Below are 23541 nucleotides of genomic sequence, written 5' to 3'. Positions count from 1 at the left end.
CACGCCCCCCACCCACGCCCTTTTGAGTCCCATATTTTGTATAACACTGTCCAATAAAATAAAAAACATCTATTGACTGAGTGAGCTGCTTGCCTTCTGACCTATTCACGTTATTTTTTGCATCCAGATGTCGACTACATTGTGTAAAATGAGAATGAAACTAAAATAAATTGCTGTTTGATACAAATTTTGCACTGAACTTGTCCATTTTAGTGCTATCCAAAGAATAATCTACTGGTTCTGTGTTAACTTAATGATGTTCGGCTCTTAATTTCAGCTGCAGCGATGTTATAAACCCACTGATACGAGACAATGGGATTACTATCTCTCTTTACAAACTCTTTGAGGACAGAGCTCACACACATTTGTAACAGAGGGGCAATAGACTTGAAATGAGGCACTTGGAAGGGATGCTAAGAACAGCAAACACCTTTCAATGTTTTCAACATGAATAAATAATCACGAATAGAGTTTAGGAATTGGATGTGTTGATTTGGTGTTACAGAGTCTCCATAAAGACCTTGCAGTCTGATGCTGGATGAGGAGGCGTAAGGCGTACAAGACGTAAGGATGTAGCATGCAGAGATAATGCAGACACCGTAAACATGTTTGGATTGTTTTTAGAGCACTGCAGACACAAAGGGAGAAATATTTTGCACATTAAAGAAGTGAATTTGGAAACCTCCATGAAGGAAAAGGTGTGACTGATCTAAAAACAGGTGTGTGGTTTTGTTAAGTTGCATCATCTCATCGTCTTGGAGGAGCTGACTGAAACTGTGTTTAGATTATTGAAGCTTGCTTTAGCAACATGAAAGCACACACAAGCTTATGTGTTTTGAAGAGAGAGAGGCTGATAAACGGTGCTGATGGTAATGGGAGTAACAACTTCTGTCCAACATCTCATATCTATCCACCAAGAATTTTGAACACATTTCAAATTAAAGTTTCTCATTCTAGACTTCCTGCTGACCTTACAAGCTCTCTCTGTTCGTGAAAATGTGTCAAAATCAGAGAGTGTGTAAAAAGTGGACAGAGAATCCAGGATTTAAAAGTCTAGTTTAAAGGCCTTCAACCTGCATTGTTCTATTGGCCAGCAGAGGGCGACTCCACTGCTTTCAATAAGAAATCTCACTGAGTAATTCTACCAGATGATTAACCTACTTATTCCCTCAGTCAACATTTTCCTTATGAGTTTATAATTTTAATCTACAACCTCAAGATTAAATTCAACACAGCGTGGTGTTTTGTAACTTATAACCCCGTCGTAAAGTAAACATGGAGAGGATTCTAGGGAGGTGCAAGGGATTTCATAGATGTAAGTACGTCACACACTTTGATCGATCTCTAACAGTTTGGTTTCCTTCACAGCCTCACAGCTCCTGGCTCCAGCTCCCGTCTGGGCTGTTGAAACTCAAGCTAAGGCCAAATTTCCACTTCCTGTAAAGTCGGAGTTTCACCAAACAACAGTTTTAAGGTCAACAGTGATAAATGTCTACAAGTCATGAAAACAGTGAAACGATTTATCACGTCTGCAGCTGTGAATAAAACAAGTGTTTTAAGAAATGAATGTGTGTCTTCAGCTCCGCTCCAGACGTTACGTTGTCAAACTGATGAACGACAGAGTGAACTGAAGTCAGGAGGTGTATTAAAGCTCCCGTGAGGAGTTTTTCACTGGTTATAAAACACACTGAAATTAATACTGACGTCCCTTTATGACCTAAAAAGGCAAACAAGAGCAACAACAACAAGAGTGACTATTACTACAGTTATTTTTTAAAGGTAGGAGTCAGACCGAGTGAGCATGTGCAGGCTGCAGAAACAACTTATTTCATGTTCCACAGCAAAGAATCTCAATCAGTGATACATCAGACTGTTAAAGGAAATCAGGATGCCGTTTACTCAAGGGATGCTCCTTACAAATTTAAAAGACGAAATCAGCAATGTCTGCTTTGTCCACAGAGGGCGCCAGTTCAACACAAACCACATGTGGGTTCCACTGAACGAAGCCGTAGTTTTGACGCTCTCAAAATCTCCCAAAAAATCCACTTGACAACTTGATGAAAAGTTCAACTGTTTACTTGAGCAAACATAATAGAACAGTACAGAAAGGTGACAATTATCCAAGTTTTATCCACAAAATCCAGAAAGAATAAAAGAGCTTCAGAGAGAGCTTCAGAGAGAGGTCAAAAAACTGTGTGGCTCCACTCTCTCTGCTTGTCTAACTGCCCATTAATTCAAAAACGAAACTTAACAAAGGGGCAGAGTTACAGCATGCATGCTTTAGCCACCCTTCCAACACATGACAATCTATATCACACATCCACATACCATTTTAATATTATGAGAATTACTTACATCACTATGAACTTTAACTATTTATCATCCTTATATTCCTAAATATTTATCTTAGTCCTTATAAATGAACTATTCATGCATATTATTATTTGTACATTAACTTAAATTATTATAACACCATGAATTGTATTTAGGCTCCTACACCACAAGTTCCTCACAGGAACTTTAATTTAGATCCAGATTATATTTTATGCAAGATGGCAACCGTGTATGAGTTTAACTTAGGGATAAAGTCCTTACCTGTTTGTATTGTGGAGTAGCTTCATGTCAGATGTGACACAAATTCCACTGAGCACAAAGCAGCTCATTCCATAAAAAAACAAATACTCAGTTGTGCATAACGGCATAGCTTGTATGTGCAAGGGTTAAGCCCCAGATTGCCTGAGACTGATGATATTTGCTCTAAATTAATGCATAACAGCTCCTTTAAATATATACAAGCAACACTGGTGCACAGAGTCCAATGCTGCAAAATCCTTTTGTGTGTCAGGCAATCTTTTTGGACCAAAATATCAACATTCTTTCTTCTCATAGATATAAAGGCCTGCCTCTATTACAAGCCTGCTTCATATAAGAGCCTGGTACCTTCGAAAGAAAATGCAAATAAAGGCCCAGGTCTTTATTTGAGGATTTACAGGAGGAGTTCAGAAATCACTATTAGGTGGAATAACCCTGACTATCACTCTTTCACATTGCTGTTGGGTGATGCAATGCCAGAAGACTGGAGAAGAATTACTTCACGCATGTAGAGATGTTGATTTGACACTGGCTTGCTGAACAGCTGGGCCTGCACAACAGGACTACCTAGATCCTCATATTTTGAAACCCGACGCTGCAGACAGACCTGTTGTATTTGATCAGTTCTGAGTAAGAACTTGTAACCTGAACCGTGATGGGTTCAAGGTGACGGCTCGAGGGTTAAAGTCACGTGTTCTCAGACGGTGCTGTGTTGAAAACATGTCATGTTGGGTAGAAATGAACATGCACAGCGATGTGTGGAGCACTTTATCATCAATCACATGATGTCAGGAGGAGAGAGAGAGAGAGAGAGAGAGAGAGAGAGAGAGGTGTCTAAATTAAGTCAGCTGTCTAAATACAAGCTAATGGTGTGGTCCATATCTCATCCACATGGTACTGTTGGAGAAACGTGAACCTTTTACACCACCCTCTATTAAAAACACATCACACACACGCATGCAGCTGCACACACACACATCGCACACACACACCGTGCAGCATGAACCGTGTGCTTCAAAAGCCCCCAACACAAAAGGACACCTAATTACCAAAATATTCACTCTGGGAATGAGGCATAGTGTGAAATATTTACATTACAATCAGCCCCTCTGAATTTCATTCACTCGCCCTGATCAAATAAACACACCGTGTTTCATTGCCGTCATACCGGGGAGAACATTGTTTGCACTCGCTGAGGCTTTGTCTTAGGAAACATTGTGTGGAGAGTAAAATGTACGGACACAAAAACACAGATCACTGCCAGATACTGTATGTGTGACCACTTTTCAAACTACATCCTTTTAGAAAGCAGCTTTCCTGATCGGTTAAAGGCCCAGAGTCAAAGAATGAAAAAATACCAGAATGAGATACAAAACCTGTGAAAGAGAGATGCAAAACAATCACAAAAAGAAACACTGAGACAACAAATGACGAATGAAAACAAAGACACGAAAACCTACAAAGAGACACAAACCTCTACAACAAGCTGAGGTGAATACAAAGAGACTCAAAACTCCAACAAACAGGTACATAGCAACTTTCAAGAGACACAGCTGTATCCGGGGCACAAACTTCAATAAATAGAAATAAATCACTACAGAGACATGAAAAACTACCAAGGGATACAAACCCTTTATAAAGAGATGCAAAACGACCACTAAAAGAAGCATTGTTTGTTAAAATCCTTCTTTTAACCTACAAAGCCCTTAAAAATCAGGCACCCTCGTATCTTAAAGAGCTCATAATGCCCTATTACCCCTCTAGAACTCTACGCTCCCAACATGCAGGCTTGCTAGTTGTACCCAAGCGGCAACCTCCGGTCTAAAAATATGAGTCAATGCGGAAGTGTTAAAAGCTGCAGTTCATCGAGGATCCGCTTGAGGCTGGCTCCGGAAGTACCGGAATTCACATACACATGAATGGGGAAAAGACGATCTTTGCAGCATTAATAAACATGTTTACAGCCTGGTACAAAAGATGAGTGTAGTCTGAATAGCTCATTTCTGGACGTCCTCTCACTGTGAGGGGGGTGAATTTTTTTGTAATTCTGCAATTTCGAAGATATTGAGATTACTAGTCCTCCAATGAGAGGCTCAGCTGCCTGTGGGAACACTGCAGCTGTTGGCTAGGAGGCTCAAAGCCCGCCTCTTTACGCCACACTGGCTCGACAGAAGCAATATGGCTGCCGCAGCCGATTGGTCTCAAAACAGCTCTTCAGAAACAGATGGGTGACGTCACGGACACTACGTCCATATTTTTTACAGTCTATGGTTGTACCTAAAATCTCTAAAAGTAGTATGGGAGGTAGAACCTTCAGTTACCAGGCCCCTCTCCTTTGGAATCATCTACCAGTCAGGGTCCAGGAGGCAGACACCCTCTCTACTTTTAAGAGTAGGCTTAAAATTTCCTTTTTGATAAAGCTTATAGTTAGAGCTGGATCAGAATTGGACCAGCTTTTGTTATGCTGCTATAGGCCTAGACTGCCGGGGGAACTGGCGCACTGACACACTGGGATCCTAGCACACCCCCTTCCCCCTCATCACTTACTTTAACTCTGTCTGTCCCATTAAAGTTACTAACCATAGACCTCTCTGGAGTCCCTGAGCTCCACTGTCTCGTAGATTCCTCTGAGCTGCCGTAGACGTCCTCCTGCTGTGGACGATCTGGACTCCAGCTGATACGGACGTGCTGGACTCCAGCGGCAACAGCTTCTACTACTCATCTCATCACTATCACCTCTCTCTCTTACTCCCCTCTATCTGTCTTTCCAGACCCAACTCGGTCGAGGCATGATGGCTGTCTAACATGAGTCTGGTTCTGCCTGAGGTTTCTGCCTGTTAAAGGAAGTTTTTCCTCTCCGCTGTAACTAGCTAAATACTGCGATGTGCAATGCTCATGATGGATTAAGGCGGGGTCAGACTGAGTCTTATCCTGTCTTGAAGTTGGGTCTCTGTTCATAATTTGACATAGAGTGGTCTAGACCTCCTATGTTTGTGAAAGCATCTTGAGATAAGGTTTGTTGTGATTTGGCGCTGTACAAATAAAATTGATAGATGATTGATTGATTGTGACAACGTGGACACACAAACTAACAGAAATACACAAATGACTGAAAAAAAAAAAAAAAAACGGCAACGAAAAATATTTATAAATGTGAAACAGCAACAAAAAGACAAAACAAAATGTCAAAATAAAAACAGACACAAACGTCTGTAAAGAGACATAATGATTACAAAAAGACCCTGAACATGAATATTGATAATCTTAAACAAACAAAATAACTGCAACAAGTTATTAAAAACTACAAAGAGATACAAAATAACTGAAAGAAAACACTGTTACAATAAACAGACACAAAACATCTACAAAGAACCACAAACAACTGTTCAGAGATGCACAACAGCCACAAAGAGACACAATCTACAAAACAGATGTGTGTCTAACATGAGTCTGGTCCTGCTGGAGGTTTCTGCCTGTTAAAGGAAGTTTGTCCTTGCCACTGCAACTTGCCAAATGCTGCAAAGTGCTCTGCTCATGGTGGATTAAGATGAGATCAGACTGAGTCCTGTCTGTGAGATGGGACTGGATCTTAACCTGTCTTGATGTTGGGTCTTTGTTAATAATGAAACATAGAGTACGGACCAGACCTGCTCTGTTTGGAAAGAGTCTGAGGATAACATTTGTTGGGATTTGGCGCTTTATGAATGATTGATTTTTGAGTACAATGAGAAACAAGCATCTGTGAAGAGATTAAATAACAAAGAGGGAGACACAACAACTACAAAGGGACACGAGTATCAACAGACAGACACAGAAACTCCAAAGACATACACAACAAGAGGTGCATAACAACGCAGAGACAACTTGGCAAATGATTGCAAAGACACAAAGTAACTACAGAGGGATACAAAACAACTTTAAAGATGCATCAAGACCACATAATAATAAAATCAACAACAAAAGAAAACTATAATGAGACATAAACTGTAACAAGGAGACTATCAATGACCTAAAATTGTACAAACAACATCATGTAGACATACAAAGAGATGGAAATCCAAATGAAATGGCTTTGAAGAGAGAAAAAACAACTCCGAATACAACATTTCTTTAAATTATGAAACTGCAGTCAGGCTGAGGGGCTTCAAATTTGTGACCACCTCACCCTGACTCAATGTCCAGTGTACTTCAGTCCATATTGGACTCCTCAGACACGTCAAAAGCAATACATCCTGAGTGATTACATGTTCACCTTTGGAAGATGTTTTGGCAAGAAGATATCTGAGAAATGTTCAGCTTGGATCAACCTATCTCTGAATGTTTTCTTATGAGGAAAGAGGACGTGCTCATAGTTTGGGAATGAAATATAATTCTACCTTTGAAGGCCTCGACAGAGTCTCCACTGTTTCTGGAAATACCCTCCAGCTAACAGCTCACAGGTCCTGCCCTTCACTCTGGCTCTTGTAAGCCTTTCTGCTCACATGACCACGAGTCTCCGGGGATCGGGGATCTGGAGCAGGTTGTTACTGGACACTGTCCATGCCTCCGTCCCCGTACAGCTGTGAAAACCTGCAGCAGCCTCACATCTGGCAGCGTCGGCAATCCAGCCGCCGCTGTGACGTCACTGAGGCTGAGGTCACTGCTGCTGACTCTGAGCATCACCCACCGCCCAGCATCGCCCAGCTGTCCATCACGCTCCAGGTGCAGACGAGGAGGAGGAGGAGGACGATATATACCGGAGCTGAAAATATGGATTCTGTTGAATTATGAACTCCAGCTGATGATCATTAAGAGGAATGAATCAATGTTTCATTAAAGCCTGAATGAATCAACATTTTTACATCAACACTTAACAGTGACTGAGTGTAACTGTTGAAGGTTGTAAAAGCTGATTCCCTGAGAACTCCCTGCTTCTTTTATGCCGCCTTTTAGAGCTCCTTAAACTTTTGAATTTTATCATAATAAATCTCCACAATGGTCATAAATAGAGAAATAAACCATTACTTCACTACAGAGACCAAAAACCAAGTGTTAAATGTTTATGTCAGTTGTAAAGTTGGCATTTTAATTTGGGGCGGAGACCCTTTTGGAGCCAGCCTCTAGTGGCCACTGAAGGAACTGCAGATTTTGGCACTAGTACGTTTGCCTCATTCCTCAGACTGGAAGGTGATTGCTATGTTGAATGACATAACGCAGTATTGGCTCAGCCCTGCTACAAGACAAGCCTCTCCTTTTCAAGACTAGCTTTTAAATAAGACTCTTTGAAGACTAAACTTTGTTTCCATAAAGAAAACTACTTTAGTTTAAAATTATATCATATCTTAATGGTGACATATCATGCAAAATCGACTTTCTAATGGTTCTTTACCTAAAATATGTTTCCCTGGCATGTCTACAAACCCCCCGAGAATGAAAAGAATCCATTCTGCCCCTGTTCTGATTTCTCCACCTTTCTGTAAATGTGTGTGAAACGAGCCGTTTCAGACTTCCTTGTTTTTGTTACGTCACAACAATATCCGGTCTGAAGTCAGAGCTCGGAGCTTGCTCAGCCCATAGACTGTATGAAATACAACTCAACTCCTCCTCCGTTTTTCATTCCCTGCACACGTGTGCTAACAAGGAGCTTAGGAGGGAGGCATGCTAGTTGTAGGCTGTCTTAATAAACACAAAGGTCGGTTTTACTCCCCACGTCTGCAGATTTGAAGATCTAGTGGATGATTTTTATTTGTCATGGAAAAGTGCTAGCGCTAGTTAGCATAGCCACATAGCTACATGTCGTAGCTGTAGCTGTAGCTGTGTACCAAGACACACGTCGACATACTGACAAATAAAACAACAAGAAACACTAAATCTGTGACCAATGGTTCAGAAAGGTCCCGCTGCAGGCGCCTCTCCATCAGGATCAGATTCTGGATCAGATTCAGAGGGTTGAAGTAACGCAATCTGAGAGCAGCCGTGTATATCAGCCAACATGTAAACATTAGAGGGGGCGTGGTCAGAGAGATAACAGACCGTTCTGAACAGGGCTGAAGAAGAGGGTTTTTCAGGCATGTCAAAATCTGATTTCAAAGTGTTTTTTTGAGCATAAACTTTAAAGACATGTTTTGGGGACCTCTTAGACCAATATATATTGGTGAAAAAAGCGTGATATGCCACCTTTAATACCTCTTAAGATCAAACTGTCATATTTAAATGAATCAAAACTGGATTTTGTATATAAACTAAGCACTTTTGATGGGTTTGTTCATGGGCGTACCTTTGTTCCTTTTTCACTCAACAAACATTTTAGGATATTCTTTTTGTCGAAAAAAAACATGAACAATTTTACTTTTAAAATAAAGAAAATATTCAAAGTAACTCTTTTATTTTTACTAAGTGAACAAATATTTGAAAATCATTGTTGTGAGTGATGGCTGATATCAGTCAGATAAGTGGTGCTGTCCAATGTTGCGAATAAATGTTGGCATTTAATGACTTAACATTGAATAAAACTGATGCCACTTGTTTTATTTTGAGACAAAACATGTATTCTAAGAAAAATAGCATCCTATATTTGTTTCTCTTAATGGGTATTTAGGATGTTTCTTACGGATTCTAGTCTCATTGATGACGGTTACGATTCATCACGCCAAAATCATTTATCTCCAAACTTTACTAAATAGATTAAGTCCCTGTGACATGCAATAAAAACATTCACTTTCCGGTGTGCTTAAAAAAAATCTGTTGTGCAGTTTGTCATTTTATTATGCGACTCTGAGGATTTAGTTCCTTTTGGAGCAGCATCAAGTGGCCTAAAGAGGAGCTGCAGTTTTGGGTGTTATCAATCCCAGAGGTGGCAGAATCTGCATTATAAACACTGGCTACGTTAGCATGAGACTTTTAATTCCGAATTAAGATTAAATCCTCTTTAAAAAGATTTAAAATGACCATGTAAACACCTAATTCCGAATGAAAATGATAATACCGAATTAAACTTAAATCCGATGTAAGTGTTTATTCTGATTTTAAATCCGAATTGAATAATTCCTCTATCATGTATACGTTCATTCCGCTTTAAATTAATTCCGGTCGTTCTGAGCATGCTCGTTCCCTTGTCCTGTCGCGATGACGCACATACTCCGTGCTGGCGGGCTCATATTTCAGGATGAGGTAGAGCAGCCGTTGCACTAACCGGCTTTGAATCGCCACAGTCCGGTCTTCCGCCTCCCTTCTCCGGTCGTCTATCCCTCTTCTCCTTCTCAGCTGACGAAAGTGAAGCAGTACGTTTGTGTCGAGCTGCTTTTTAACAACTATAGTCAAAATCAAAGCGAAATTTGAACTTATTGTGTGGTCTTCCATGTTGTAACCGAAAATGAAAGAAGCAGGAACTGGAGTCTGTTTTCTTCCGGTAAACGTAAATACGTCACGCCCGACCCTGTCCAATCAGAACCCTTCCCAACCCCCAGACGTTAAGAGGAATTAAATAAAAACAATTAAACGTGTTTTCCATGTAAACCTCAATTCGGAATTACTATTTCCATGTAAACACGAAGGAGAACACTTTAATTCCGAATTATTTAATTCGGAATTATTAATTCAGAATTAAAAAACATCATGTAACCGTATCCATTTTCATGAATCGCTTGTTGGTCTTTATTTTTATCAGAGCAGCTGTATAGAAAGTCAGAGAAAGAGTTTATAGATTTTCTGAGCTGCAGGCTTTTATTAGCATCAAACAGATGTTTGGAAGTAAAGCCTCATGTGTCTAAAAACATCAGTTTGATGATGATCCAAAAAAATAAACTGAATGTCCTGTATTAGTTGTTCTGATTAGATAGTTTGTACTTGTATTGAGCACATTCATAACATTTTACTGGCTCTCCGTATCCGTTACATCACTCAGTGGACAGCTTGTGTTGGAGCAGAGACAGAAAACAGCGTGATGTATGACTTCCACTTTCTGATTACTAACAGACATACATTAAGAAAGAGTAATCTATCTTCTCGGATTCAGAGGAGCAGCGTGATGGTCATTACACATACATTTAGCTCTAATGACCACACTGAGGCTGATTTACTTTAATACATAAACTTAATTTACCTTCCAATTCCACGTTATTGATTCTGTGAGTGACGGGGAGAGGGGGTGCGTGCGTGTGTGTGTCAGAGCGAGAGAGAAATGAGTGAGACAGGGGAGGGAGTAAGAAATCTCCCCTCGAGGCCAGACCCACCACATTAGTTAGTAACCACACAGCATGTTGGCCAACACTAACAGCTGAAACGCCTCGCTGACTTTAATGCTCAGTTAGACACCATCATCCAACCACCACACCCCGAGCCAGAGCAGACCCAAAATCCCCTTCCTCTTCCCCTCGTTCCCCCGCTCCCTGCACGTTCCAGGTAACGCTACACTAACAAGGCACACATGGATCCAGCGGGCGTGTTTTTACGCTGCATTGTCTCTCAGCGCTAACAGCATCATCCACATCCATCCTGACAGGTCTGAGCTCTCCGGCTCTCCAAATATAGATGCACTACTCACACTGCATTTGCACGCTTTTGCTGTGGCGAAGTCAATTACGTCATAATGTTGTTGCCGATGTGTTGGGACCCGAACAGGAGCAGATGTTTTGAATTAGCATCTCGGCTAGCTTGCACTCCCCGTGGAGGAAGCTTAGAAAAATGTTGTCCAAGGTGCACGTGAGTGAGTGCACTCTAAGAAGGAATGTGTTGTTGCTTTTTTGGACATGTTTGTGTTTCAGTCAAAGACACAGAAAGAGACTTTAAGGTGTGCAGAGGTTCATATTTAACCTGCAGCAGAAACATGGCTGCAGCAGGATTCATCAGTGTGTGGTGCATGCCTATACATTCTTGCTCATTCCAGCATGAAACAAATCATGTCAGCCTTCATTTTAATCAGTATAACACATGATGGCAATATTCTATAAACTCACATTCCAGCAGTTTGCAGCAGTTTTAACTCCTTTACTGCCTTTTCAGCGAGCTTAGTGCAGAACTTTGTGCAGGACTACCCAGCTTGCAAATCGTATACCTGCTTACAAGACTGCTTTAATAGTTTGTAACTCTTATGCATGCATTATACGTCTGTGTCGCTACTTCTATAAAACATTCTAGCTTTATTTTCTATCCTGGAAATACAGAAACACAAGTATATCATAACGATCTTTGCAGCTACAAAATCAGACTTGCCTGCAAAGCAACCAGCTTGTTTGTGATAGCACTCACAGTCCAAACCATAGACTGCATACAAAGATGAACAGCACAACCACTCCCTGAAAGTGAAGCCAACACTCTTAGAACTACCCTGCTTACTGGCTGCAGTAGAAGTCATAGAGAGAAATATAAAATCAAAATACACGTTTAGAAAAACGTGACCAGCAATAAAATAAGAGTCGCTGTGTCTTCTTCAAATCAACACAAGAATCTGTTCTGCTGTGGGCTGAACCCACCTGAGGGATCAGTGACGTTTTATCAGGAAGTTAAATGTGTGTTTCGGTTAGCAGAGGAGACATGATGACGCTCCTGAAGATCCACCTGATAGATCGCTTGTGTGCATAGCTCCAAAATACATCACATGTGTGATATGTTAGAGCTGACCAAGGTGGCCTGCTACTCCTTCCTAATCCTGTCTTTGTTGGTTTGGAGCATGCATCACGCAACACTTTCATTCATCCACACATTTCAGACATGATACATCACGAGTTATTTGATTAGTTTGGTTCTGAAAGTTGAATGCGTAATCCTTTTGAACACTCCCTTCTTGTTACCAGCCTTGAGCCAGGTGGTAACAAATAGGGGCTCGTCCGGGATCAGTAACAGCTTCATCAACAAATGTATCAGACAGCTGATCTCTCTCCCATCTACCCTTAAAAACACTGGACACTAATGGACAATAATTCACCAAAAGACAAGCACACTGCTCGAGCCCCTTCAGAAGCAATGACTCAAACACATCTGCTGCTCCTGGACTACAGCCAGGTAAAAGTCTAATCTGTAATCACTCTGTTGTCTTTTTGTTACTGTTTTTCATCTGATGTGAGTGTTTCAGTGACACTTTCTCCCTCTCTCTTGCAGCTCTGCTCTTTGTTATTCTTGTTACACTGAGGCCTGAGAAAACAAGATTTGGATCATGTGTTTGTGTAATGCTCTGATTGTTTGTGTCTGTGCATGAGGCAGAAGTGACAACAAAGAACTTACTTATACAAATCCACAAGTATCCTGAAAACTGCAGGTTCTTCTGTGCAGAAATGGATCAAGACTATAAAACTATTGACACTGAAGTTGTGAAGTCTTCCTGTAAGTGATAAACACTGCTGTGGCTCCTGCACTTGTATGCATTGCATTATGTAACACAGAGATGATACATTGGATGTAATGGTTGGTGCGATCAGTGTGGCGTAAAGTGAGCACAGTACAGCTTTGGGCTCTTTGTTTTTGTCCAGTGTGATTTATTAGAATTACTGACTTTACATATAGATGTGTGGTTATGTAAGGTTAATATTCATATCTATATGTATGTGTACAGCACGGGTATCGAGCTGGAAATAGCTCGCTCGATGAGCCAAACAACAACACACCCTCCTCTCCCACCCTTGGACATTTCATTGTCATTGTGAGAAATTTCTCGGCACTTTGCCCGATGTATTGACCAGAATCTGTGGTGACAATCAAGTCAAACAGAAGAGGAATGTTAATCTCATGAGAGAAATACTACAATGACCAATCAGATAATCGGATTAATAGGGGGCAGGAAAGTGCTGCCCCGCATTAGCCCCCTCGGTCTGAGCATGAACAAACGCACAACTGTTTGGAGACGTTATCATCAAAATCATATGCCTCCTCCATTCCTCCTCACTGGATTGTTGTCATGTGGCCTAAGCCCAAACTAAGCAGAGTGTCCACATCGGGAATCTTTCATTAACCTTGACAGTTATCACTGGGTGGATTTTCAAGAAACACCAACAAGCGGTTAGAATATACGGTATGCACTCCAGCTATGTCATGCATGTGTTGAAACGGGGCTAAAGCAGGATTGGAGCGCTAACGTCTTCCAAATGTGCTGTCACACGCTGCAAGATGACATCATGAATGCATAAACCATTTTGAGTTGGAGCCCTCGACGCTGGAAAGTCCCTCTGTTTCTGGTGAGACCTGAACGCAGCGATCACAACACTGCGTAACACTCGCCTCCAACCCCGGTCACCTCCAGAGAGGCTGACCGATCACACAGGCATGTTCCCACCGACCTCTGGAGCTCTGCGTGTGTGTGTCTGCTCTTGTGTTTTTTACATGCATTTGTGGACATAAATGTGTGTGTGAATGCCCACATGTGTGTGTGTTTGTGTGTGTGTGTGTGTGTGTGTGTGTGTGTGTGTGTGTGTGTGTGTGTGTGTGTTCCCACCAAGCGGTCCCAGAGTCTGCAACAGGTGCAGCTGATTAACTAATCCCCCTCTCTCTAAGAGGAATTTTGCAAGAGGAAAAACTGCACTCCGCTCCTCTCCCAGTGGGAACATTTGCTTCTCTTCCATTTGGCTCGACTCCAGATAAGAGAGAGAGATCTCAGCTGCTCCCTGGATAGACGCTGCTCGTCCATCAGCCTCGTCTACTCCAGGCTGAAAAGACGGAGTCCACAAATTGGTCTAAGTGAAGTTGTCACTCAGAGCAAATCAAAGCTTTTAAATTAACCTGAGCATAACATCATTTTCCAGAAGGCATGTTTAATGATGTTTATTAGCATCATAAAACATGCCTGTCATTGCAGGGATTCAGTCTACATGGTACTACAGGGCTAACCGGTCTACAATGGCCTCTATGGAATATTCATCGAGAGAATTGTGCAGCAAAATCAGAAAAGATGCAAATTCATAAACATACTCAAAAGTCTAAAACGAATGTAACGATGGACACAGAGAAATGAAAAAGAAAATGTGCTGCAAAAAGCCTGATAAACAAAAACAGCAAACATGCTGCAAATCCAAAAAACATGCAAAAAGAAAACCCTGCAAACAGAGGCGATAACAGAAGTTCTCCAGGCCTGTTGGGGTGCTCCGTGGAACAGCTTGTGAGTGAGGTGAGCTGGTTCTCCTCCGCTGATTTTTATTTAAACTAGAAGAGAGAGCGGCATAGTATGACGACAATCCGGTCCGTCAACACCCACCGGTTGCATTTTCAGAAAGCAGCACGGAGCAGGACCTCCGGACAGCTGGAGTCATGTGACCGAGGTTTCCCCTGCGGTAATTACTGAATCAAGGATTCTCCTCCTCCTCTCCTCATCCATGTTTGTCTTTCTGGTCCTCTGAAAACCTCTGACCTGTTGACTCCAGGCCTGGCTCCGCTCATCATGACGGTTTGTTGTTGAATAGAAACCTATCAGATCCGGCGCCGTGACAGATCAGAGACGGACCGGACACGGATCTAGTGGAATTTGGCCGTTATATCACAGCAGCTGCAGGGCGAACTGAGCGCAATATTTACCACACAATCAGTATTCAGAGCCTGACAGAAGGCAGAGTCAGACGATATTACTGAAAGCTGTGCAGGTGGTTAAATACGTAGAGGATTCATTTTTATATACCTCACCTATTGAAACTACTTTAAAGCTTATGGTTGTGCAATAATGGGGAGTGGCCTTTCACTTTTGATTGACAGGTGGATGCTGCTTGGCCAGTTACTGAGCCTAACTTCTCAGACATTTTTATATTGTTGGTGCCTTCATGCAGTGGGAGCGTGCCTATGTTCCCACATTTCCTTTTTCATACATTTGTATCAGATTGTATCCCCCTCTCTCCCAATTTGGCAGCCAGTTACACCCAACCTATTATGAAGTAGCAATGGACTACAGATTAGAGATCAACCGATATGTTTTTTTCAGGGCCAATACTGATACCGATTGTTAGTAGTAAAGGAGGCCGATAACCTATATTTGGAGACGATATTCATTTGCAGTAAAAGGGAAAATATTGGCGTCGAAATTTTGAATAATACAAACTCCAACACTTAACTTTGTTTAAATGCCTTTAAGCATATGTTTATTAAACAGCTTTTCAGATTTGCAACATGTTAAAGTTTTTTAATCTTAGACAATAGACATCTTTGTTTTAACATTCTAACACAAAGTGCAGGGAGCTCCCAGGCTCAGCAGCATGTCTTATAAAGTTCAATGAAAACTTAAACTAATAAATAGCTCTCTAAAGTTTTCTACAGTGAATTAAGTTTTCCAAAATGTCAATATAAGTGAAATGTTAATCTTTCACTTATCTTTGTTTTATGGGGGTATTTCAGTGTTTTAGAAGTGTGGTTGTGTGAGTTTTAAATCAGTAGTAATTGTAGGGGCCACAGAGGATGCTGCTCAGCTTGTCTCCTGTAATGAGAAACTCCTGCAGGAGAAATGGAACACAAGCTAGGCTACGGTTTCTGCAGACGTGTCATTTCTGCCACCTGATTTAGTGAATTTTAAAAGATTCCGGCCCGAGCACTCACTCAGGTGTATGCTCTACTTGGAGTCATCTGGTGGTGCATCAGAGCCAAAATAACCCAGTTTTTAATTGATCTCTTGTCGACAGTCAGATTTTTAAAAAAGGCTGATGCCGAAATGCGTCAAAATGCTGAATATCGGCTGAATAAGTAGCTTTTAGCTAAATCTGGTTCACCCACGTCTTTGTTTCATTCATTCCTTTACTATATAAAGTGCTTCCAAAAAAATCTTGTGGGAGGATAGTGGTTAAATTGAAGGGAAAATTAGGAACACAAAACCTAATTTTGAAAATATCAGAATCAGCTTTAGAATCAGAATCCGAATCAGCTTTATTGGCCAGGTATGCTTGAACACACAAGGAATTTGACTTTGGTAAACTGTGCTCTCTTTGTACAAGGTATAAGAATAAGGCCTACAAATAAAAATAAAATAAAAACAATAACAATAACATCAGCTATAAATACAAAAGAACAACAAATAGGCATGACTAATATGTACAGGCTAAAATAATATGATAAAGTGCAGTGGTGAGTAGCAGAGGTAGTTTTACATTATAAAATAGTAGTTAAATAATACAATAAATAGAAATATGGAATTCTGCTTGGAGAATTGTTGCATTGTATATCTACATGTATATTTACAGAGAGTATTTATCTGACAGGTATGACACTGTTATGGTTTAGTGTTCATCAGAGTGACAGCCTGGGGGAAGAAACTGTTCTTATGGCGGGTTGTTTCCTAGAAATGTTCAAGGTTCAAGGTTTCTTTATTATCCCCGGGGGGCAATTTGTCTTTCAGTCAGCGGTGACACAAACAAACAAAACAGTACAACACCAACATCAAAACATTCAAAACGGTAACAACAACAACAGTAACAACTGGAAACAACAGTTATGCGGCATTGTTAAGCAGACTAGCTGCTGTCGGTACAAAAGAGTTCCTCTTCCTATTCGTCCTGCTATTCGGCATCGCGAATCTTCGGCCTGAGGGAAGCCGGCGAAATTCAAGAAAAAGGGGATGGTATGGGTCAGCCACGATGGACCAGGCCTTGCTGAGGGTCCTGGCTCGGTGGAGGCTTGACATGTCAGGCAGGGGTGTGCCCGCAACCCTGCTGCATATCTTGACTATGGCCTGCAGTCTGTTTTTGTTTTTTAGACTCATTGACCCGTACCAAGACACCATTGAAAAGGTTAAAAGCGATTCAATAAAACAGGAATAAAACATCTTCATAAAAGTCGTGTCGACATTAAAACCCCTGAGCTTCCGATAAAAGTACATTCTTTGGTGGGCTTTTTTACAGACAGCGTCGACCAGGTGCTCAAATGTCAGTTTGTCGTCAATAAAAGTGCCAAGATATTAGTGCTTGTTCACAATGTCCACTTCCACATCATCAATAAAAACAGGGGAAAAGGCAGTGGGGGTCTTCTTAAAATCAATGACGAGCTCCTTGTGGGGACATTGGGCTGTGGGAACACGGATGACCCCCATGCAAATATGGGACGAATGATGTGGCTTGCTCTGTGGTTCATCTCTATTGTCACTTGCTCGTTAAAATAAAGTCACTTTATCACTAAAATCCAAGATGGCAGTATATTAAATGCCAAATTCAGGGCTTAAAAATGCATTTCATCAAAAATGAAACTAGGTGACGCCACGGTAGCAACTTCCACTGTTTATAGAGTCTATAATAAAAGCTACAACATCTTAGTTAGCGTGGGCTGGTTTGATCTTAAACAGAGCCAAGTCTCATCACTTTCATCTCTCTGAGTTAATGAAGACAGCTTTAAGCAAAATAAAGATAAGGGTCACAGACTGAGGTCAGCTTAAGAGGAGGAAACTAGAGGACGCCGGTGTAAATACAGTGGCTTGTAACATTCATCCTGGTGTATTTGCCAAAGGCTTTAAATCAGAGCGCACAGCAGAGCCTCGGCCAACAATGCACTCATAGAAGTGAAAGTTCCTGGAAGTTATTTCACTCTGAGAGATTACCAAAGAATAACAAAGGTAAGATGATCTATGGAGAAATGAATGACTTTGCTGATAATCCTGGGCCTGGGAATGACCAGACAAGCCGGGTGATTAAACATACAAATAGCTGTTAAATTAACCTTAAGCCCCATCATTCATCACACAGGACATGAGGAGGAGTGTTTCAGTGGATTCTTTTCCTCCTTCTCTTCCCCTTCTTCTTCTCCTGCCAAAATAAGGCCTCTTTTTGTTCCCTGCTCCCACTGCTTCCTCCTCCTACGTCTTCCTCGCTTGTTTTAGTGCGACTGGTGCTGAAAGTATTACCTGAAACCAGCTGCGGCTCAACAACACTCCCTCTGTGACTGGTATAAACACACTTCACTGACTGAAGCGATGACCACAGAGAGGAAAATACAAAGTCTCCATGGTGATTAGCTGGAGCAGGGTGATCAAGGCCTGGATGAAGTGGTGCTGTTGGCGAGGCGTTCAGTGTTGATGTGTGTAATAAGTCTGTAAACTGATGATGTGACTTTCCCATGGGAAGCCATCCGTTGAAGTTTCAGTGGCCCGTTCACCAGAAATGACATCAAGATCTGCATCTGCTCAGCCCGATCAGGACCAGTAAATATCGGTGCCACATGAAGAGCAGCATATCATCAACATATCATCACACAATGGTAATATATACACATGACAGCAGAGATAGATGGCAAGCTGTAATTTTTTAATCTGGAGCTGGACAAAAAGTTTGCAAAAACACTTTCACACAGGAAAGAGAGCGGCAACCTCCGGTCTAAAAATATGAGGCCAATGCAGAAGTGCTAAAAACTGCAGTTCATCGAGGATCCACTTGAGGCTGGCTCTGGAAGTACCAGAAACCACATACACACCAATTCAAAAAAGCAGAAATAAACATGTTTACAGCCTGGTACAAAAAATGAGTGTAGTCTGGATAGCTCATTTCTCGATCGGCACACACTGTACAGGGGGGGTGAATTTTTTTCTAACGCAGCAATTTCGAAGATACTTAGATTACAAGTTTTCCAACGAGAGGCACAGCTGACTTGATTGACAGGCGGGAACACTGTAGCTGTTGGCTAGGAGGCTCAAAGCCCGCCTCTTTACCTCACACTCACACGACAGCAGCAAGTGTGACTTCAGCATTTCCAATATGGCTGCCGCCAACGATTGTCCTCAAAACAGCACTTCAGAAACAGATGGGTGACGTTACGAATACTACGTCCATTATTTATACAGTCTTTGGTTTTAAATACAAATTTTGTACAAATCTCACAGCTTGCTTCATGTTTTGTGTCAAGCATCAGTGTCTTGATAAAATGTGGTCAATTCAAGCTCTAAAAACCAAGATGGCGGCATACTAAATGCCCAACTCCTAGCTGCAAAAATACAGTCCACAAAAAGGTGACATCGACTAGGACCTGAATCAGAACCAGAAACATTCACAAAATGTTCCGGGTGTGACGGTGAACCCAAAAGAAGCACACTGGAGCCCGGAGGAAACAGCAGGTAACAGTCTTGACTAACCAGGTAACACAAAGTCTGTTGAGATGCTGGATCTCCTCAGCAGGAATGCTGTTCAGCTTCTCAGGCGGCGAGGTGGCAGAGGCACGCCGAGCCGCTGTGTGGAGGATCAGGCTGGAAACAGATGAGGAGCAGGCAAATCTCTAGGTCGGGGACAGAAGGCTGAGGTAGTAACCAGGGCAGAAACGAGGAAGGAAGGTCGGGGACAGGCAGGGTCGAAACCGGGAGATCAATCCGAGGAAGAGTGCTGGAGAGTCTTGCATAGCAGAGAACAACCTGGCACTGAGTGAGCTGAGACTGGGACTTAAATACTGGCAGCAGGTAATGAGAAACAGGTGATTTGTGTTGGCTTTGTGAGGAGAGTGTGGTTCAGGTAAACGAAGGGAAACTGAAGGGGAGTGGAAATGTACTGGGCTGAGAGGCTGAGCAGGTGTGGCAGGTGATAACTGTGACACAAAACTCCTGAAAATGTCAGGCTGAGCTGCATGTGTGGACACAAACTTAAATTTTTTCCTGGTGAAATTTCTGCAAGACAGTTTGAGTGGATGTGAGATCACAGCAAGAAATGTACGGTAATATGCAAGCAAGCAGGCTGGGGTGTTGATGTTTATATAAGCGACGGGAAGAGTGACATGCAACAGGATGAATTAAAATATATAAATGCATTTCGTTGCTTCATTCGCCGTACGTTGTAAACATTACACTGAGGCTTTCTCAGCATGCTGATGATGTCATGTCCTGATGTCATCTTATCCCCGCCCCCCTCATCAAACAGAGAAGACTCCACGCTAAGAGGGACGTGTATGAACAAGCAACTTTGTAACATTATCAGGAGTGCATATCTGAAAGAGGCTTGACACACCTTCACATAGTGAAGTGGTCTTCTTCAGAGTTTTAAAAAAGGGTCAGCAGATCACAACAGTTCTAACGGTCCAGATCAGTCCTCATGCAAGGTTTACAAGTGTGATGTTTTCCTTTGAAAAGTAGACACTGCTATGTAGTGAGGGACCATCAGTGTTAGCTAATCTCATTCATTCACAGTCACACACCTCTGAACAACAGAGGGAGCAATTCAGGGTTCAGTGTCTTGCTCAAGGACACTTCGGCATGTGATTGCCGGAGCTGGGATCGAACCTTCCGATTGATAGACGACCGACTCTACCCACTGAGCCACAGCCGCCCCCACTGTGCTATCATGAATTAACCTGATGCTACTGATGCTTTTGATAATTAACTGTTTACTAACCCTAAACTTAGGAGTCATGTGGAGAAAAGAAAGGCAGAAAACTCTATTTTCAAGGTTTTGTTGGAAGGTTAACTGCTATTTTAGCGATTTTATTTAACTATAAATAGGTCAAATTTACTATTTTTAGATTTTTAGAACTTTTGTCATTCAAATTGTTTTATTGCATTTTTTTCAGTATTTCTTTGTTCACCACAAGTTAACAAATTATATATAAGTAATACAAAACCAACAAAGAGAAGAAAAACTAAATGATCATAATAATAATAATAATAATAATAATAATAATAATAATAATAATAATAATAATAATAATAATAAACAGTAGAAACAAAAAGTAAGATAAACAAATACATAACTTAAAAAGAAACATTCTGGAAGACATCTCACAACCCTCCATTTGTATCTCAGGACTCACACTTTGGGAACCACTGCTCTAGAGTCTTGAGTCTTTCTGTGGCCACTATGAATATATTGTATTTCCTTAACTTCATATAAAAGTTCTATGAACACACATAAAGGTCTTTATTGCATCTCATATTCTGTGACTGAAATGTCACACTGAAGTCATTTAAAAACATACAGGGAGAGTAAGTTCCCTCTGTCTGTGTTGTGATCAGTCATTGAGAATATTAAGTATGTGCGTAGTGTGATGCCTCCACACCTTCGCCGTTCGGAGCTCGGCTCTCGCACCAAGAAAGGAAAAATTGGAAAACCAATTGTGAGTTTTCATTATCTTTGGTCTGCTTTTGTGCTTGAATGACAAAGCGGTTGGCTCCGCTCGCAGCCAGGACACATGTTGCAAATATTAAGAGAGATAACTCAGACTATTTCTCCTATCTTTGAATGCTGGACAAACCAGAAGTCTCCATCTCATGGAGGAGAAATTGTTCTCATCATCAAACGCAGACTGTAAAATACTTGGAATGACCCACTCTAACTTTTTCCACATTCGTCTCGTCCTGTCAATCAGGTACGAGTTTATCTGATGAAACATCCTTCAAGGACGATAGATGATTGGTTCATTTGCCAAAAATTTAACAGTAGACATACTTCTAGTTTTAAACGGTGAAACACTGGTTTAACAAATACCATAAAATGTGGTTTATCTTTTTCCATTATTGTACCAAGGGTTTGACTTTTTATTTTCCTCAAGTTGGTACCTGAGACGTCTGTTCTTCACCCAAGCTGGACTTCAGACTGACCATTAACTGGTACAGATAACAACTTATGCACTCTCATCTGATAACACAACCCAGCATGCAGGCCTCCTCATCATACCTAAAGTCTCCAAAAGTAGTATGGGAGGTCGAGCCTTCAGTATCAGGCCCCTCTCCTTTGGAATCATCTACCAGTCAGGGTCCAGGAGGCAGACACCCTCCCTTCTTTTAAGAGTAGACTTCAAACTTTCCTTTTTGATAAAGCTTATAGTTAGAGCTGGATCAGGCTTGAACCAGCTCTTAGTTATGCTGCTATAGGCTTAGACTGACATAGTGGGATCCTGTCTTTCCTTCTCCCCTTCCTGTCACTTACTTTAACTCTCCCTGTCCCATTAAAGTTACTAACCATAGACCTTTCTGGAGTCCCTGAGCTCCCTTGTCTCGTAGGTTCCTCTGGATCTCTGTTGTGGACGGCCTGAACTACAAACTACTACTATCCATCTCACCACTATCATCTCTCTCTCTCTTCATCTCCCTCTATCCCTCTCTCCAACACGGTCTCAGCAGATGTGTGTCTAACATGAGTCTGGTCCTGCTGGAGGTTTCTGCCTGTTAAAGGAAGTTTGTCCTTGTCACTGTATCTTGCTAAATGCTGCAAAGTGCTCTGCTCATGGTGGATTAAGATGAGATCAGACTGAGTCCTGTCTGGAAGATGGGACTGGATCTTATCCTGTCTTGATGTCGGGTCTTTGTTAATAATAGAACATAGAGTATGGTCTAGACCTGCTCTGTTTGCCGTTATCTTAAGATAACATTTGTTGTGATTTGGCACTTTCTGAATAAAGATTGATTGATTACTTTATACCTCTGTATCAAACACGGAAGCTCTGATGACGGATAAAGAATGCAACACTGACATTGTGCAGCCAACACAAACATGGCTAATCGTGCATTCCTAAAAATGCTGATGTTGATTTGGTGACAATGGCTGGTTAGCTACTTGGATTCAATCCTAAAGAAACAGAATCAAGCATTCACTCAGACCATGTCACCAGATTTCCTTCTATGACAGATCAAAACATCCTCTGTGTAAAGGTAACAGTGATTTGAAGGACGATGAGTTGCTTTTGTGTCTTCCAAACGATGAGCAGATGATGTTTTTAAAGGTGCATTCATGCCTTCACCTCTTAATGATGACTCTATCTGCACCATAAATCAGTTGTTCAGCATTAAAGCCTCTGCTCCATCGACTGTGATCCTCACAGTGATGGCCTCGTTCATTTTAACGATCCCAACACGAACATCTTAGAGTCACTGTGGCAGATTTACTGATACCTGAAGGTCATAAATGTTGTTCCTGTCTCGGTGACCTCTGTGTGTGTTGCAGCAGTGTTGCCCTAGGGTCCTGATTTTATCTCCACGAGCAGAAGAATGTGAGATGGCTTTATGACAACTGCTTGTGAGGGAGCGGGATGCATTAAGTAACAGCCAAGGGGAAGGAGAGAGGAAGAAGAACGATGAAGAAACACTGCATCACTGAGCAGAGGAGAGTATGGTAATAC

Source organism: Notolabrus celidotus, chromosome 14, assembly GCF_009762535.1.
Source record: "Notolabrus celidotus isolate fNotCel1 chromosome 14, fNotCel1.pri, whole genome shotgun sequence".
NCBI lineage: Eukaryota > Metazoa > Chordata > Actinopteri > Labriformes > Labridae > Notolabrus > Notolabrus celidotus.
The sequence above is the reverse complement of the archived record's forward strand: the minus strand, read 5'-3'. Positions refer to the sequence as shown.